The sequence below is a fragment of the Oncorhynchus kisutch genome, linkage group LG6 (assembly GCF_002021735.2).
Source record: "Oncorhynchus kisutch isolate 150728-3 linkage group LG6, Okis_V2, whole genome shotgun sequence".
Classification (NCBI taxonomy): domain Eukaryota; kingdom Metazoa; phylum Chordata; class Actinopteri; order Salmoniformes; family Salmonidae; genus Oncorhynchus; species Oncorhynchus kisutch.
Window position 1 is genome coordinate 84,497,477 of NC_034179.2, and position 19,431 is coordinate 84,516,907.

The 19,431-nt window shown below is 40.3% G+C and overlaps 2 pseudogenes; one reads left to right on the forward strand and one right to left on the reverse strand.

Annotated features, from left to right (window-relative positions):
- Nucleotides 1-235: 235 nt before the first annotated feature.
- LOC109893602 (immunoglobulin heavy variable 7-4-1-like) lies at nt 236-4,331 on the forward strand (annotated as a pseudogene).
- Nucleotides 4,332-11,163: 6,832 nt separating this feature from the next.
- LOC109892028 (immunoglobulin gamma-1 heavy chain-like) overlaps nt 11,164-19,431 on the reverse strand; it is an 88,071-nt pseudogene continuing 79,803 nt past the window's right edge.

The window sequence follows — 19,431 nt, forward strand, 5'->3', positions numbered from 1 at the left end:
TGCTCTTTGTGGTTTCTTATAGCTGTTCCTGGCACCTCCCCCTAAATACTTTAGTATGTCTTGCTTACTGAACTTGTTTATAGGGGAGAGAGTTTAAGAATGTGTTTTTATCAGACGTATCTATCCAAATGAGCATTGGGCACAGTAATTCAAAGCTACCCAACCATGACTTCTAACCCAGGATGCACCTGCACTCTGATAAAGGCATTTCCCTGATATAGCATCTTGATTAACCCTAAAAAGGGCCGATGTATCATTGTGAAAGTGCAGTAACACATTTAAAACCACACAACAGTGATGTATTGCAGATGTGGGAGAAAATGTCAAATTATGATTTGAAAAAGTCATTGAGTGACGTTAAGCCATGTATTGGTTTGGTGACAGTTGCTGATCATTGGACACTGAAACAACGGGAACACATTTCAGGGTACAGTACTTCAGGATGTGAATGGTTCATTTTTTTTAAATTCACTTGTTTTGTGTGTTTAAAAAAATACATTTGTAAGGTATTTTCTGACTTTATTGAACAGATAGAGAGAGAGGATGACAGTTATGAAAGATAGAGGTTGTGCCAAAGGGCAGTAGGCCAGATTCAAAACTATGCCTAAAACGTATGAGACAACATACCACAATTTCTTATTGTTGTGAGAAATATCAAAATGTAATATGATTTAATATCAATTATGAAGAAAGGTTTGAATGAGAGACATGAAAAAACAGTGGTGGCTGGAGCAGCAACTTACTTTACTGTGTAAACATTATAGAAAATGTTTGCTGATTGATAGTGATCGTTGATGTCTTGCTTTGTCTTAGAATTGATTTCCTTGAAACCCCTTTTATATGCATGTGACAGGCTATCACCCAACCATGATTGTCATGTTAGTTCTGTCTCCCAAGTCCTTCTGTGATGTTTCCTACCATGTGTGAATTGTCTTCCATCCTGAAAAGATGACAGGCAAACTACACCTCCTCCTGGTCTTGCTGGGCCTCTGCAGTATGTACTCAATAATCTAGCAATTCATTGGAACAAGGTATTTTACATATAGAGAATTATAACATACATTGAGTTAAAATATTAGTGATCTATTGTCTTCCTTCTCTTTTCTCTATTAGGGATATATGGTCAGAGTCTGGAGGCCATTCCCTCCAGTCCAGTCCTGAAAAAGCCTGCAGAACCTCTCAGCCTCTCCTGTAAGGGATCTGCCTTTAACTTTAGTAGCTAAAACATGGCCTGGATACATCAACCTGTAGGAAGAGCACTTGAATTGATAGGCATTAATGCTAGTGGAACTACATATGCAAAAAGAGTTGAAAGACAGATAGAAGTCACCATAGAGAATTCTAACAGCATGGTGTATCTGAAGCTGTCTGTTCTGAGAGCAGAGGACTCTGCTGTGTATTACTGTGCACAAGAGACACAGTGGTGTGAGTGGAGGATCTGTACAAAAACCCCTCAGAGAATCTAACTGGCAGCAGAGTCAACAGAGGGCAGTAGAGCGTCAGTAGAGCACAGTCAACAGAGGGCAGTAGAGCATCAGTACAACAGAGTCAAAAGAGGGCAGTAGAGCATCAGTACAGCAGAGTCAACAGAGGGCAGTAGAGCATCAGTACAGCAGAGTCAAAAGAGGGCAGTGTAGACATTGTAGGTAATCATATACAAACATAGTACAGTATGTAATTTGGTTTCTGCTATAATACATTATAAAACAGGTTGTTTGGCTGGGTTTCTGTACAGCACTTTGAGATATCAGCTGATGTACGAAGGGCTATATAAATACATTTGATTTGATTTTGATTTGGTTTGGATCCTGAATGCTGATTGGACGAGCAGCGTTCCAAGCTGTGCTGTGTTGGCCGTCACAGACATACCAATGCCTGCTGACAGTTCCATCTGAAAATGATCACTGCACCTCCATAAGAATATCATGTTCATGTTGCTGTCCGAATCATCTCTTGTATTTATCTCAACACGCACAATATTTCCCCTTGCTTCTAGCCCAACATTTAGTTTGGTATAGCGGGGGTTAATATAAGCCTTGCTGTCTACCTATCAGACCTCTGAAGATTTCTTTCACTTTTGAAATGTAAATTCCCCTGTAGAGAGAATTTTCATGTTCCCCTGCTCAGACGTTGCATACATCAACCAATGGTTGTGTGCCACGTCATCGACTGACAGATTTCCATAGAGATCCTATTAAATGACTAGTTCCTAATTCTATATAGATTTCTATAACATACAATGTGGTTAGCTGATAGGTAAAATACATATCCTGGTTCTGTAATATTCGACAGGCGTCAGCAACGCCTGGGCTATCACTTCGGGCTGAACAACGTCAGTAACCTGTGACTGTATTCAGCACATAACACGGCCTCTTGTACCTTACTGCTTAATTACATCATCTATACTCATGTATGCAGAAACAAAACCAAGTACAGGCTATGTGAGGTGTTGAATCTCATTAAACTGTGTTCATTCATGACAGAAAGTAGACATGTAAAAGGGCCTCTTTTAGTTTATTATTGATTTTTCTTAACTGCCTCATTGGAAACATGTCCGTTGAAAACTACTATACTGTTTTTGTCACCCATGACCTTAATGGAAACACTTTTCAATACATTCTTTCCTTGGGAAATGGATGTCTCTACAGTATATACCATTTAAATGAACCCACAATTAAATGAAATCATGAAGGTTATCAATATTTAGAAAATACTCATGTTCCCCACAGTTCCTCCAGTCCTTCAGTCAGTTATGTGTGTGGTGAGTAGGCCCTGGAGGTTCTTCTGACTAAGTGACCTGATGAGGAAAAACTCTCTTCCTGGTGAGGTCATGTGATAAAGGACAACTCCCGGCCCCACCTATGAGCCCTAAATTGACCACTGACCTCATTCATCAGTCCCTCCCCATGACATCATGATGTAAATCTAGATCCCTCAGAGTTCATTTACACTTATGTTCTGCTGATGACTTGATGTCTTGTGTGAAGCAGCTGAGTTCATATCTCCACCCTCAGTATAACAGGAAAACTCTACCTTCTGCTGCTCTCTCTCTGTCTGCCATGTGAGTTCTGCTTGGTTTTACTCCTCATCAACTCTTCTTATTCTGAGCAAAGACTGAAGACAATTTTCCATTGTTTTCACTCAATATTCCACCCTCTCTCCTTTCTCCTCTCCCCCTGTTCCCTCTCTCTCCTTCTCTCCTTCAGGTGGTCAAACTATGGAATCCATACCCTACAGTCCACTCCAGAAAAAGCCAGGAGAAACTCTCAACCTCTCTTGCAGAGGAACTGGGTATACCTTTATAACCTATGGTATGAACTGTATTCACCAACCTGCAGGGAAACCACTGGAATGGATGGGCTGGATCAACACCAATACTGGAGCAGCAGACTATGCCAAAACCCTGGAGTGACAGATTGAACTGACCAAAGACAGCTCAGTGAGCATGACACATCTGAAACTGTCTGGTCTGAAGGCAGAGGACTCTGCTGTGTATTACTGGGCACGTTGGGTACAGTGATGTGCATGTGTGGTGGATCTGTACAAAAAACCCTCAGACATGGATAGAGACAGGATGTGGAACATGTACACACTGTTGTACTCACCTGACACACTTCACTAACCCTCCTCTGCAAACAGCTGGGGTAAACAACCATACGCTTTAATATGAGATGTCCTTATATCAGAAACACTGTCTATGCTTCATGAAGAGGGCCTTGAGTTTTTATTGATATTCTTTTGAGAAGGGTTAGAAAAATAAGACACTAAACATGCACAGGTCATCATGTGTAGGAGTCATCTTTCACAATGACCAGGATTTTGCGAACACACCTGCTCTAACACATCTAAATTAAATAAGCTGATGATAAGGACAGAGATGCCTTTTCCTATATGCAGACTGCGACCTCTAGGGGGTCTAAAAAATTGGTAGGGCATCAGCAGATTTCCACTTGTCAGTAACTCAATAAGCCCATGTCAGTTACCATTATTTTGATTGCTAGGTAAGGTAATCTAACCAGCTATCAGAACCAAATTACTGATTGTGTGCACAGGGCAAGAGCACAGGGTCCCTGATTCCCAAGGTGACCCCATTGATTTTGTTAGTCACTATCATACAGATATCATATAAACATGTCATAAGTCATGGCAAGGGGGGGGGGTGACTACCATATTTGGCTTAGGGTCCCAATAAGGCTAGAGGCGACACTGCATAAGGGCCTAGACTGTCAATATCGTGAAGAAGGCGCAGCAGCGCCTCTTCAACCTCAGGAGGCTGAAGAAATTCGGCTTGTCACCAAAAGCACTCACAAACTTCTACAGATGCACAATCGAGAGCATCCTGGCGGGCTGTATCACCGCCTGGTACGGCAACTGCTCCGCCCTCAACCGTAAGGCTCTCCAGAGGGTAGTGAGGTCTGCACAACGCATCACCGGGGGCAAACTACCTGCCCTCCAGGACACCTACACCACCCGATGTTACAGGAAGGCCATAAAGATCATCAAGGACATCAACCACCTGAGCCACTGCCTGTTCAACCCGCTATCATCCAGAAGGCGAGGTCAGTACAGGTGCATCAAAGCTGGGACCGAGAGACTGAAAAACAGCTTCTATCTCAAGGCCATCAGACTGTTAAACAGCCACCACTAACATTGAGTGGCTGCTGCCAACACACTGACAATGACACTGACTCAACTCCAGCCACTTTAATAATGGGAATTGATGGGAAAGGATGTAAATATATCACTAGCCACTTTAAACAATGCTACCTTATATAATGTTACTTACCCTACATTATTCATCTCATATGCATACGTATACACTGTACTCTATATCATCGACTGCATTATGTAATACATGTATCACTAGCCACTTTAACTATGCCACTTTGTTTACATACTCATCTCATATGTATATACTGTACTCGATACCATCTACTGTATCTTGCCTATGCCGCTCTGTACCATCACTCATTCATATATCCTTATGTACATATTCTTTATCCCCTTACACTGTGTATAAGACAGTAGTTTTGGAATTGTTAGTTAGATTACTTGTTGGTTATTACTGCATTGTCGGAACTAGAAGCACAAGCATTTCGCTACACTCGCATTAACATCTGCTAACCATGTGTATGTGACAAATAAAATTTGATTTGATTTGATTTGAATATCAGATGTGTTTGTGTAAAAGCCTGCACACCCAACATATTACATTACATATAGAACATGTTCACAACGCTTAAACAACAACCTCTGAATTGTAATAATGCATTTTATTTAATAACAAAGCAACATTTGACAATGTACACAAAGTGGGTCGTTCTTGCTTTTTTTTTAAGGCCAAAGGGAATCGAGGAGATGTGGCGAGGAGAAGGAACATGGACGGAAATGTGCTTGTATGAAATGAGACTCTCTCCGCAGGCACAAAATCTGTTCCAAATCTCTGTGGTGAATGATACATTGAGCTAACTAACTATCTGACCGAGAACATCTGACTATGCAATCTATAGTAGTACTGCTGTGGGTAGGTGGTGGTTTGATCTGCTTTCTTTTGACAAACTAGATAGGTACTTTATTAATACTCTCTCAGTCTGGTCCCTGTGGGAAAAAAAGCCAAAATCCTCCATGATCACTGTAGCATGGGTAGTATCTGATGTTGATCACTTACAGTAGTTTCCTACTGCAAGCATTGTAGAGGTTGTCACGTTCTGACCTTAGTTCCTTTGTTTTGTCTTTGTTTTAGTCTGGTCAGGGCGTGAGTTGGGGTGGGCAGTCTATGTTCCTTTTTCTATAATTTGGTATTTCTATGTTTGGCCTGGTATGGTTCTCAATCAGAGGCAGCTGTCAATCGTTGTCCCTGATTGAGAACCACACTTAGGTAGCCTGGTATCACTTTTGAGTTGTGGGTGATTATTTTCTGTAGTGTATGTTCACCATACAGAAATGTTTAGTTTATCGTGTTTTGTTGTTTTGTTCGAGTATTCGTTTTCATTAAAAGGCATAATGAATACTTACCACGCTGCACCTTGGTCCGCCTCTCTTTCTCCCAACGACGAACGTTACAGAATCACCCACCACCAAAGGACCAAGCAGCGTGGTAACGGGCAGCAGCAGCGATCTCCAGACTCCTGGACATGGGAGGAGATCTTAGATGGCAAGGGACCCTGGGTACAGCCGGGAGAGTATTGCCGCCCCAAGGCATAGCTGGAGGCAGCGAAAGCCGAGAGGCGGTGGTATGAGGAGGCAGCACGGCAGTGCGGTTGGAAGCCTGAGAGTTAGGCCCAAAAATGTATTGGGGGGGGGGGGGGCACACGGGGAGTGTGGCGAAGTCAGGTAGGAGACCTGCGCCAACTCCCCGTGCTTACCATGGAGAGAGAGGGACCGGGCAGGCACCGTGTTATGCCGTGAGGCGCACGGTGTCCCCGGTGCGCAGGCCGCCCGTCTATCCTGAGCTGCCAGATCCGCCCGTCTGTCCTGAGCTGCAAGAGTCGCCCTTCACTACGGCCCTGCCGGAGTTGCCCTTCACTACGGCGCTGCCGGAGACGCCCTTCACTACGGCGCTGCCGGAGTCGCCCTTCACTACGGCGCTGCCGCAGTCTCCCGCCTGTCCGGCGCTGCCGGAGTCTCCCAACTATTCCGGGCCCGCTGTAAGGGTCCCCAGTCCGAGGTCGGCTGCGAGGGTCGCCGCTCCAAAGGCGCCACTTAATCGGGCAAAGACTATGGTGGAGTGGGGTCCACGTCCCGCGCCAGAGCCGCCACAGTGGACAAACGCCCACCCAGACCCTCCCCTATAGGTTCAGGTTTTCCCTTGTGATAATGCAAATCAATTTATACCATTTTTGACATGCGTTTTTCTGGATTTTTTTGTTGATATTCTGTCTCTCAATGTTCAAATAAACCTACCATTAAAATTACAGACGGATCATTTCTTTGTCAGTGGGCAAATGTACAAAATCAGCAGGGGATCAAATACTTTTTTCCCTCACTGTATGTTTAAGAAACTCTAGTGTTGAGGAGGATGGTTGATCTGTTCGAGACGTTGAGAGAGTTGACCTCTCCTTAGAAAATCCCAGTAGGACCACTGAAGGAAGAGAGGGTCCCTATAGTTTATACTTCATGTCTAGGAAGCAGTTGATTGCGGAACAGAGTAAAGATGTTTCGATCTCCCATATTTTGGCTGAGATACATCCAGAGGAGAGTTTGATGAAGTTCGTGTGGGTTACCTTGATGAGACGGTGTTCTAATGAGGAAATGGCGTTCTCACACCACTTCTGGGCAGGATGATTGGCCCAGTGTATCTCAAATTGTCGTTCCAGTGTCTCTTCGACAAGTGATACTGAAGTTGGCTCATGATGGTAGTATGTCAGGACATCCTGCGGTCAACAAGACGTATGATCATATCTTATCTCATACCTCATCAATCTACACACAAAACCTCATATTGTCAAAGCAAAAAACAGTTTTTTGATATTTTATGCAAATGTATAAAAAAAATGAATGGAAATATTACATTTACATAAGTATTCAGACCCTTTATTCAGTACTTTGTTGAAGCACCTTTGGCAGTGGGTACTTCTCTGCTGCCAGTAACTGGAACGAATTGCAAAAATCGCTGAAGCTGGAGACGTATATTTCTCTCACTAACTTTAAATATCAGCTATCTGAGCAGCTAACCGATTGCTGCAGCTGTACATAGTTCCTCTGTAAATAGCCCACCCAATCTACCTACCTCATCCCCATATTGTTTTTATTTACTTTTCAGCTCTTTGCACACCAGTATCTCTACTTGCACATCATCATCTGCTCATTTATCACCCCAGTGTTAATCTGCTAAATTGTAATTACTTTGCTACTATGGCCTATTTATTGCCTACCTCCTCACGCCATTTTCACACACTGCATACAGACTTTCTTTTTTTCTATTGTGTTATTGACTGTACGCTTGTTTATTCCATGTGTAACTCTGTGTTGTAGTTCGTGTCACACTGCTTTGCTTTATCTTGGTCAGGTCGCAGTTGTTCTCAACTAGCTTACCTGGTTAAATAAAGGTGAAATAAAACATAAATAAATAAATAAAGGAATATGAAAGAGAATTTGTAAGAATGTGGAGTGTTACATATTATGGTACAGTATTGAGACATCATACTGTAGAACAGTGGTACTCTAAGAAGGGGCAGTGACCCCTAGGTGGGCCACAGAGGTATTGCGTGTGCATATTTGGCATACTTTTGACTGGGTGGTTTTGGTGCAGCTGCCCCAGCAATTTCAGTCATGGTGTCTCGAGCACAATAATAAACAGCAGAGTCATCTGATCTCAGACTTGTGTCCATCAAGAAAGGTGTGCTTGTAGAGAAGTCCTCAGTCAGGTTGAAGTGGCCTTTCAGGGAGTCTGAGTAGTCTGGATCATCTGTTGAACCAATCCATTCCAGAGCTTTACCTGGTTTCTACTTTATCTAGTTTATGTAGTAGCTTGTCATATCAAATCCAGAGATTGTACATGACAATTTTGTGTCTCCAGTGTCTCCAGGTCTTTTCACCTGAGAAGGTGACTGATCCATCTCATCACAGTAAACTCCTGCAAACATTACGGAGGTCATCAATGTAACTTTTCTTGCAAAAACCTATTGGCTTCATACTAACCCAATATGTTTGCTAGTGTGACAATAACAAACCGACAGCTGTTCAAAATCATTCTGGTTCCTGAAATGCCATATAACTCTAGTAACTATTGTATGAGTTGAATGATGAGTTGGCAACATGCTGCTTTATATACAGAGGAGGAAGGGAAGTTTGCATAGCTCGCCCTCTGGAGGTTGGCCACAGCTGGCACTGGGCTATTAACCTTATCTCCTGTAGGTTCTACACCTTTCACTTCCATTGTTTTACCATTTATTACACAATGCTGCATAGGATAGACATTTTACATCTTTTCCATCATTACATTACATATTCAAAAATAATGATGTTGAATAGCACTAGAGACCAAATCAAAGTTGCCATAACTTCTGCAAATCATATATTCAACTAATAAACTTTGATTGGGTTTGATCTCCAGCACTATTCAACATCATTCTCTCAATTAAAATTTGATTTGATTTATTCAGCACGTGACAAATAAAGTTTGATTTGAATAGCCAGTTTCTAAGAGCTGCTGTCCTCAACCTTCTTGTAGTTGTTAGCAGAAGTAGCCTCATGCGCTGAATACAAGTGTTGCTGTGAACAGCAGATCTGATGCCTGGCAGCCTGTTAGTCTCCAGTAGCATTTACACACATAGTGTAGAAAGTGACCTGTATCTAAGTCAGTGGTTATTTCAATGTTTTGCATTTTTTTATTTAACCTTTATTTAACTATGTTATAAATAACAACAAATCCTTATTTACAATTATAGCCTTCCCCGGCCAAACCCTCCCCTAACCCGAACGACGCTGGGCCAATTGTGCGCAGCCCTATGGGAATCCCGATCACGGCCGGTTGTGATACAGCCTGGGATCACAGTCTGTATTGACACTTCTGGCACAGTGATGCAGACCGCTGCACCACTCAAGATCCACAACCGTGACAGGATATAACATTCTGTGGCACACGTAAAATGTCAATATTCATTTATTTAGTGGTAATGACCTCCATCTCACCTGATCCATTCTGAAAATCATCTATTTTATGTGACGAACAGTTTTTATCAATAAATGATATAGGGTTTATTTGAAATATGTTCTTTTTGTTTCTTACTCATGAGCGTTAATTTGTCTTTAAGAGTCGATTGGTCCGGAGTTAACATAACTAAAATAATTGTACAAATCTAACTCTTTCAGTTTAAGATAGAGATAAATCCTTTTTTTATGGGCTACCTTTTGGTTTGGCATCTGCTGTGGAAAGTGACAGAGCTACAGCGCTGTTTGTCAGACCAGGAGACATCTCATAAATCTGTCTTCTCATGGAAATCTGTGGTGTCTAAGTGGCAGAGCTACAGTGCTGTTTGTCAGACCAGGAGACATCCCTAAAATCTGCCTTCTCATGAAAACCTGTCTTCTCATGAAAATCTGTGGTGTCTAAGTGTACTGGCCAACGAGATGAGACTCTCACAAACACAATGGTGTTCTCCGTTTTGTCCTACAACCCCACAAGAGTCATGAACGTAAACAGGTAATGGTTTAAAAAAGGATGAAAATCTCCTAGATATAGGGCAAACACTTCAAAACCATTATTTTAGATAGATTTGTCTGTTTTGACATTTTTACACGTGTTATTCAATGCATTTCTATAATAGTAAAGGCCAAATTATGTTTTTTTATCATATCAAATTAATATGAATGTGAATAAGAATAGAAATAAAAGTAACAAGTAATTAAAGAGCAGCAGTAAAAATAACACTAGCGAGACTATATATAGATGGTAGCGTTGCAGTGTCAATGTGCGGGGGCACCGGTTAGTCGAGGTAATTGAGGTAATATGCACAACAAATACTGTGATTTGTTGATATCTTTTTGTTGATACCTAAAGGGGTCCTAAAAATTCAAAATCAGATAGATAAATGTTATGTTATGACCCCACACCCCCAAAAGGTTTATCCAAGGTAAAATAGGTCTTTAGTTTTGAATGGTTTGAGCTAGAGACAAGCGGTTTTCTGCACAACCGCTGACACAAAGCCATGCTCCATTTGTTTGTATGGCAGAGGCTGTGCTGTAGCCATATAGAAATAAATGAATCTGGCTAAACCTAATCGTACTTTCCTGTAAATGTTTATATATTTTTAAAAATATATTTATGTATTCTTAATTCCATTCCTTTACTTTAGATGTGTTTGTGTTGTTGTGAAATTGTTAGATATTACTTGTTATATATTACTGCACTGTTAGAGCTAGAAACACAAGCATTTCGCTACACCCTCAATAACATCTGCTAAGCACATGTATGTGACAAATAAAATGTGATTATATGATTGGTTTTATGGTTTTCACAGACAAAGTAAAATGATACAAATTACTTTGCCCTTGTTGAATGCCCTTCAACAGCCTGAGGGCACTGGACTTGAAACAATGTTACACATGTAACCATGTGCCATTTAATTTAATGTATCATCTGACTGCCACGAGTGGTCCCAAGTCAAAAGGTGCAAAGGTGATGATTAGTTAATGATTAGTTGATTTTCTGACTCAGGTGTGTTAGCGCTGGGCTGGAGCAAAAGTCTGCACATCCTGTGTCTCCCTCTCCAGAACCTGGAGTATGTGACCACTTATCACAACCACATTGAGATGTTTCAGTGACCTACTTCCTTTGGTGAAGCTGATGTCCTGAATGACCGGTGTGTCTTCGCCACTCTTCATGGCAGAACACTGGACTTTGTTCACATTGGTCCACTCCGTCTGGTCTATGGTCAGAGTACTGACCCTGCTGTTCAGGTTGCCCTTTGATTCAATATCTTTCAGATCGATGCCATCCATCTTGTCCTGTCCATTGACCTGCCAGGTGATAGTGGTACCAGACACCGTGTCCAGGTCTGTACCAGTGATGACACATTCCAGTACTGCTTGGTTGTCCAAGAAGACCTCTCTCACACGCGGTGGGTTCAGAGTCACCGTCAGTGGTTCTGAAAAGGGAGAGAAGCAATGAAAGCAATGAAAGAAAGCATGCCATGTTACTGATGAGGAACTACACTAAATAATAGAGATCCTGTGTGTGAACATGACATCAACTGTAGTACAGTCTTCTCCTATATACAGACCTGTTTTGGAGATCACCTTGCTGATGGTTTGATCCTGGTGTTCCACCATACAGCTGTACTTGACCTTGTTGTTCCAGTCACTGTTGACCTTCAGCAGACTGCTGCCTGAGTAGAGGCCTGACGGCTGTTTGCCTAGAGTAGGGGTCTGACCCTCCACCTCCATGTCATTCTTCTTCCAGGTGACCTTGACTGTCTCGGACGTGAAATCTTCAATCATACACATCAGGTACTGGGTGGTGCCAATGGGCGCTGACAGCAAAGACACTGTTGGAGACTTTGGGACTGAGTAGCGGAAGGTAAAAAAAATGTCTGCATGTTAGTTTAACCGCTTATTGAAATAATGCTGATATTTTCAAAGACATCCAGGGTAAAAACCTTATATTCAGGTTTTCTAAACAGAAATAGTTTAGACCACAAACATTAAAATGCAATCTATAGAAAAAAACAATATAATGACCAGAGCTTACCTGGTTTATTGATGACTGCTGTCTTTACATCTCTAGCATGTTCCACAGAACACCTGAAAGACTGAGAGTTTCCCCAGTCATTCTTAGACACGCGGAGCTGACTGACTCCGATGTAGGCTCCCCCGGGTACTGGACAAAGTCCGTCAGCGCACTCCCACTGGCGTCTGTCCATTTGAAGGTGATTGAGGAAGGCGAAAAGCCGGTAGCGACACAACCAATGCTGTAGATGTCGTTAGTAGGGGTTCCACAGTTCATAAGAGGGAATAGGGAAGAGGGGGCTGTGGTTGCTGCAAGAAAGAAAGAAAGGTGACATTTTATTTGAATGTACAAAACTGACCAGGAAACTACTAGGAATTACCATGGTAAAATGGTCATTACACAGTTATAACCTGAGAACTACTTGTTAATTTAATCTGACACTATATGGCACCATTTAGTTCCATGTAGTTGGTTGTCTTGTATTCTTTGAGGTATAACTACCACTATGTTTCTAGTATATTAGTCATATGTACAGGATACACATGGTTTACACCATCTAACGTAATGCTTACTTACAGGTTCCTTCTCAACAATGCAACAACAATAATAAATAATACAATATAAGAATATGAACATAAAGTAACTGGCTCAGTAGAATAGAATAAACATTTTTAGCAAATGTATAATAGATGAAGGCACAATTAAGTACACATTAACACATTCAACTGTAGACACATTTACCAGTGAAAACTGAACTGTAAAATAAAACATGCTTTTCCTCTAATAAAACCGTTTAATTCAATTATTTATATGGATTAAGGTGTTGCCAATTAATACTCAATTCAATATAGACTAAGATTAACTCTTATTATTATACCCTATAATCGGTTTATGTGTTAGACTCCATTTTCATTTTCACATGGTCATTTTTGACCTAAAGCAAAGCCTAAATAATCAACTAAATAAACATCAATCACAAAAAGTGAAAGACGTATGTGGACAGATGAACAAACAACATACTGCCTTACCTAGGTGTGCTACACTAACAACATACTGCCTTACCTAGGTGTGCTACACTAACAACATACTGCCTTACCTAGGTGTGCTACACTAACAACATACTGCCTTACCTAGGTGTGCTACACTAACAATATACTGCCTTACCTAGGTGTGCTACACTAACAACATACTGCATTACCTAGGTGTGCTACACTAACAACATACTGCCTTACCTAGGTGTGCTACACTAATAACATACTGCCTTACCTAGGTGTGCTACACTAACAACATACTGCCTTACCTAGGTGTGCTACACTAACAACATACTGCCTTACCTAGGTGTGCTACACTAACAACATACTGCCTTACCTAGGTGTGCTACACTAACAACATACTGCCTTACCTAGGTGTGCTACACTAACAACATACTGCATTACCTAGGTGTGCTACACTAACAACATACTGCATTACCTAGGTGTGCTATACTAACAACATACTGCATTACCAAGGTGTGCTACACTAACAACATACTGCATTACCTAGGTGTGCTACACTAACAACATACTGCATTACCTAGGTGTGCTACACTAACAACATACTGCCTTACCTAGGTGTGCTACACTAACAACATACTGCCTTACCTAGGTGTGCTACACTAACAACATACTGCCTTACCTAGGTGTGCTACACTAACAACATACTGCCTTACCTAGGTGTGCTACACTAACAACATACTGCCTTACCTAGGTGTGCTACACTAACAACATACTGCATTACCTAGGTGTGCTACACTAACAACATTATCCAAGTAGTAATGACTGCTTTTCTCCATAAAACAATGATTTATCTACAAACTACAACAATTCGATTGCATGAAAAAATATATATACAGAATACATATACAACATTGTTCCTTTCCCCCAATAGTCAAAGTATCCACCATACACAGTGTGACAAGGGCATATGCCAAGCAATACAAAAACCACCCCCTTTACAACAATCAGTTTCAACTAATCTTGATAACTTCATCACTAAACCAAAGTCATTTGGTTTGTAAAAAAAGACATCTAAATAGATACTACATTCTAGCATAGTCACACTTGGTCAACAATATATTTCCACAATATGGATCCTTTTCTCTTAGAATTTAATTTTTATTTGAGGAACAAATGGTTTTCTTTAGGAAACAAACATCTGCATTGTTATACAACAGCAGAACCTAGAAATTGAGGAACTATTTGACTTTCAAGGAAATAAGCAAATTGAGGTGAACCATTTCTTTAGTGGACTACGAACAGGTCTTTTCAATGACATTTTGCATCTGAAAAATGCAAAAGACAAAACATGTTCTATCTACACAAAAAATAGAAAAATGCAACATTTAATGGATAAAATAAAGGTACGTTTGCTTACTTGTTGAGACGGTGACTTGTGTCCCTTTACCCCAGTAGTCAAAAGCGTCACAGTGCTATGTCTCCATTCACTGCCTGTACAAAAACCCTGCACCTAAATAGGCAGCTTAAAAGTCATAATACTGAATCCAACAGGCATGGAAATATAATGCAATATCATAGTATGATCATACACTTGATTTCTGTTGTGAATTCAGTTTTGAATACCTTTTAAAAACTAATGCTCAGGTCCATGTCATGACATCACTCCATCAAAACATACTTTTTAAAATGTAAAGCAATTTACAATGAGGTTACATCAATATCAGACGATCATTTGAAGAATATTGTAGGCTTTCTCCCCCTTGTCCCAATCCTCAGGCAAATATAATGCAGGTTTTGACTCTGAGGTTTTTGTACAGCCTCATTTCACTGTGACCCTCCAGTCCATATCACAGTGATATACCCCAGCACAAAAACACCTCCTTCACATCTCCATAGGGATTCCATACAACTCTGTCTGCTCTCAGTGAGGTATAAGAAACATAAAACCATGCATAAAACAATATAATACAACAATACTGAAGACTCTTATAGTATCATATTCATCTATGAGTTGGTGGATTAATCTTCATTGTTTGGTATTACTGTTTCTGACTAAAGGTGTATCCATTGTCAGTTCGTAACAGTTGTTTGCAAATTTATGGATTTAAGTTGCAGTGCAAAACCCAGTATCATGTCTATGGGCAAAATCAGGTTGATGGAGAGGTTTCTTTTGGGTTACATTTATACATTTGTCCTGGGGTGTGATGATTTGACCTGTTCAGTGTTGATGTGTCCATACAGAAGCAAAGGGTTTTGTACGGTGTAATATCACTGTGGCCCCTGTAAAGTCACAGTGATACACACCATAACAAAAAACTCCCACCAGCACCACACACCTGTTGTATGAGGACAGCAACACATTCAGATGGTTGTGGATAGGTGATCATACACACATCTATTATTTCTTAGACTATTTATTACCTTCAGTTAGCTGTTTTATAAAGTATTATATGTTATAACAAAATGTATTTATTATTTAGAATTAGAACATGTTCTATAACATATATATATATATATATATATATATGTTCTGCATATCCTGCAGGTACAATTCTTTATAACTGCTGTAAACATGTATGGTCCTTTTTTATAATAAGGTTTATAATGTTTTCATTTTCAAATCACGCCAATAGTTATTTAGTCAGCATTAGTATGAATGGTTAACCTATATTAATAGTTGTTATTTAGTCAGCATTAGTATGAATGGTTAACCTACATTAATAGTTGTTATTTAGTCAGCATCATTTTGAATGGTTTAACCTGTATTAATAGTTGTTATTTAGTCAGCATCATTATGAATGGTTTAACCTTTAATAGATGTTATTTAGTCAGCATCATTATGAATGGTTTAACCTGTATTAATAGTTGTTATTTAGTCAGCATCATTATGAATGGTTTAACCTTTAATAGATGTTATTTAGTCAGCATCATTATTAATGGTTTAACCTTTAATAGTTGTTATTTAGTCAGGATCATTATTAATGGTTTAACCTTTAATAGATGTTATTTAGTCAGCATCATTATTAATGGTTTAACCTTTAATAGTTGTTATTTAGTCAGCATCATTATTAATTGGTTTAACCTTTAATAGTTGTTATTTAGTCAGCATCATTATTAATGGTTTAACCTTTAATAGTTGTTATTTAGTCAGCATCATTATTAATGGTTTAACATTTAATAGTTGTTATTTAGTCAGCATCATTATTAATGGTTTAACCTTTAATAGTTGTTATTTAGTCAGCATCATTATTAATGGTTTAACCTTTAATAGTTGTTATTTAGTCAGCATCATTATTAATGGTTTAACCTTTCTGTTTAATGTTAGGTGCTCCAGAACCGTTTTTTGCCTTTGGACGTTCATAATCTTATTCACTAAAATAACAAAGAAAAAACTTAGTATCTGCTTATAACCTGTTTATAAACATTAAACAATGTTGAACTTCTATGCACATGTCTGTTATTCATGGTTAAAATATGATTAGAGATACATGATTATAATTACGTAGAGCGCTCTCATTCCCAGGAAGTGTCCATTTTGACTGTGACAATATGAACTGGGTAATCCTTAGGGAAAGATGGTTTCATGTGACAGACATCTTTGTTGTTTTTGTAGAGGTCATGCTTTGCTTCACACCACTGTGTGTCATTATATCTGACACAGTAATACACAGCTGTCTCTTCAGTTTGAATTCTTTGCCCTTCTGAAGTCACTATGTTGTTGGAACCATTTTTGGAGATGCTGAACCTGCTTTTCAAAGAATCCTTGGAGTCTCCATCTGAACCATTATATAGCTTTATCTACATGATGTCTAATCCAGTCTGTGGTATTGCTCTCATCACAGATAGAATACCCAGTGAATATACAGGTGATGCTCCAAGACTCTCTGGGCTTTACAACCATTGAGCTTGGCTGCTGAGTTCTGGGTCCACAATACCGTGCACACCTATGGGGGGGGGGGGGGGGGGGAATCTAGATATTTGAAAATGTTTAACATTAGGCACATGATAAATTGATACAGTTTGATTATGTAAAGTAATAATGTATTTATGAAAAAAATATAGAGGAGGCAGCTGCCAGCAGCAGCAGAGATCAAATCAAATCAAATTTATTTATATAGCCCTTCGTACATCAGCTGATATCTCAAAGTGCTGTACAGAAACCCAGCCTAAAACCCCAAACAGCAAGCAATGCAGGTGTAGAAGCACAGTGGCTAGGAAAAACTCCCTAGAATAGAAAGGACAAAACCTAGGAAGAAACCTAGAGAGGAACCAGGCTATGTGGGGTGGCCAGTCCTCTTCTGGCTGTGGCGGGTGGAGATTATAACAGAACATGGCCAAGATGTTCAAATGTTCATAAATGACCAGCATGGTCGTATAATAATAAGGCAGAACAGTTGAAACTGGAGCAGCAGCACGGTCAGATGGACTGGGGACAGCAAGGAGTCATCATGTCAGGTAGTCCTGGGGCATGGTCCTAGGGCTCAGGTCCTCCGAGAGAGAGAAAAAGAGAGAGAATTAGAGAGAGCATATGTGGGGTGGCCAGTCCTCTTCTGGCTGTGCCGGGTGGAGATTATAACAGAACATGGCCAAGATGTTCAAATGTTCATAAATGATCAGCATGTTCGAATAATAAGAAGGCAGAACCCCCCCCCTTGGGTTGTGCCGTGGCGGAGATCTTTGTGGGCTATACTTGGCCTTGTCTCAGGATGGTAAATTGGTGGTTGAAGATATCCCTCTAGTGCTGTGGGGGCTGTGCTTTGGCAAAGTGGGTGGGGTTATATCCTTCCAGTTTGGCCCTGTCCGGGAGTATCATCGGATGGTCTCCTGACCCCTCCTGTCTCAGCCTCCAGTATTTATGCTGCAGTAGTTTATGTGTCGGGGGGCTAGGGTCAGTTTGCTATATCTGGAGTACTTCTCCTGTCTTATCCGGTGTCCTGTGTGAATTTAAGTATGCTCTCTCTAATTCTCTCTTTCTCTGTGGTATTCTGATGTATTGCAGAGTCCACTTGAGCGCTTAGAGTACTGATTTTGGACACGTCAGTGTCTCACTTGCTCCTTTCGGTCTCAAACTTATCTGTCATGGTTTGCAGATAGGGGTCTTAAGTACGGAGCGAGAGATTCAGTGATGAGATTTCTTCCGCTTGCTTAGAAATCAAGATTTCCATCTTCATCACCAGAGTTCTCTCATCATTCATCTGGTCAGCGACTTCAATGAGTTCTGCTGATTTGTCATCCAACTTAGTCATTGTGTTCACTAATTGATTTTCTGTGGTCTGCAGAATTTTGAATAGAACCGGGTTACTCTGAGTAACGTTCAACAAAACTGCCTGCATGTTATCAAATTGCGCGCTCCTGTTTGTAGATAACTCAACAGATTTATCTAGTTTAGAGTGGACTACATCGTATTCAGTTTTGGCTAAATCGAGTTGTTCCCAGAGACAACGATTTTGTTGAAGAGTTTGTGCTCGTTCATCGTCATAAGTATTTGCAATTACTTTTAATTGTTCAGATTTAAAATGCAGTTCCTCGACTAGCATTTCCTGCTTTTGTCAATAGTTGCTCAGTTCTCTCCACCTGTCCCCTCATGTTAGCCACGTCTTGCACGTGCTTCAGCTGTGCACTGTGGTATTGGACGATGCCCAAGTTTTTATGGCGATACATCAGTGCAAAAGTGGGGAGAACCTTCACAAAGCCTGTGTTTGATGGTTGATTTTGGAGAGCATTCGCAATTTTGGCAGTTTTTTCGCTAATGGCATAATTAGGGTTGGTATCGCTGCTGAGGTCAGAGATCAATCCTTTTATGGGTGGAGGTTCACTCATTAGTGGAGAAGTGGTGACCACCTCCTTTGATAGCTTGCTAATTATTAGACAAATTTAGAGGAAAAATTATCCTATTTTTTTCAAAGTTTGTGTTTGGAATTCATTGTAAGCTGCAAAGACAAGTTTAATATATTTATAGATGTTGACGAACTATCAGTACTGTACCAGTAATGTGGAAGTTGGACGTGAATGAATTTGCAAAAGCAAATTGAATTAATTAATCAATGCCAATGATTAATCCTACCTGGGTAGGCTATCTGGGTATTAAACTTTAATTAACCTGAGAAGTTGCTTCATCCAGGTTAATATGAGAAGTTTAAAAGTGTCACATTTGATTGGAAGAACATTAAGTTATGTTCAACAATTAAACTTATTAAATTGAATGAGACGATAATCCATACAATCTCCATTGATTGGATATCAAAAGTGTAAACAATAGATCAAATG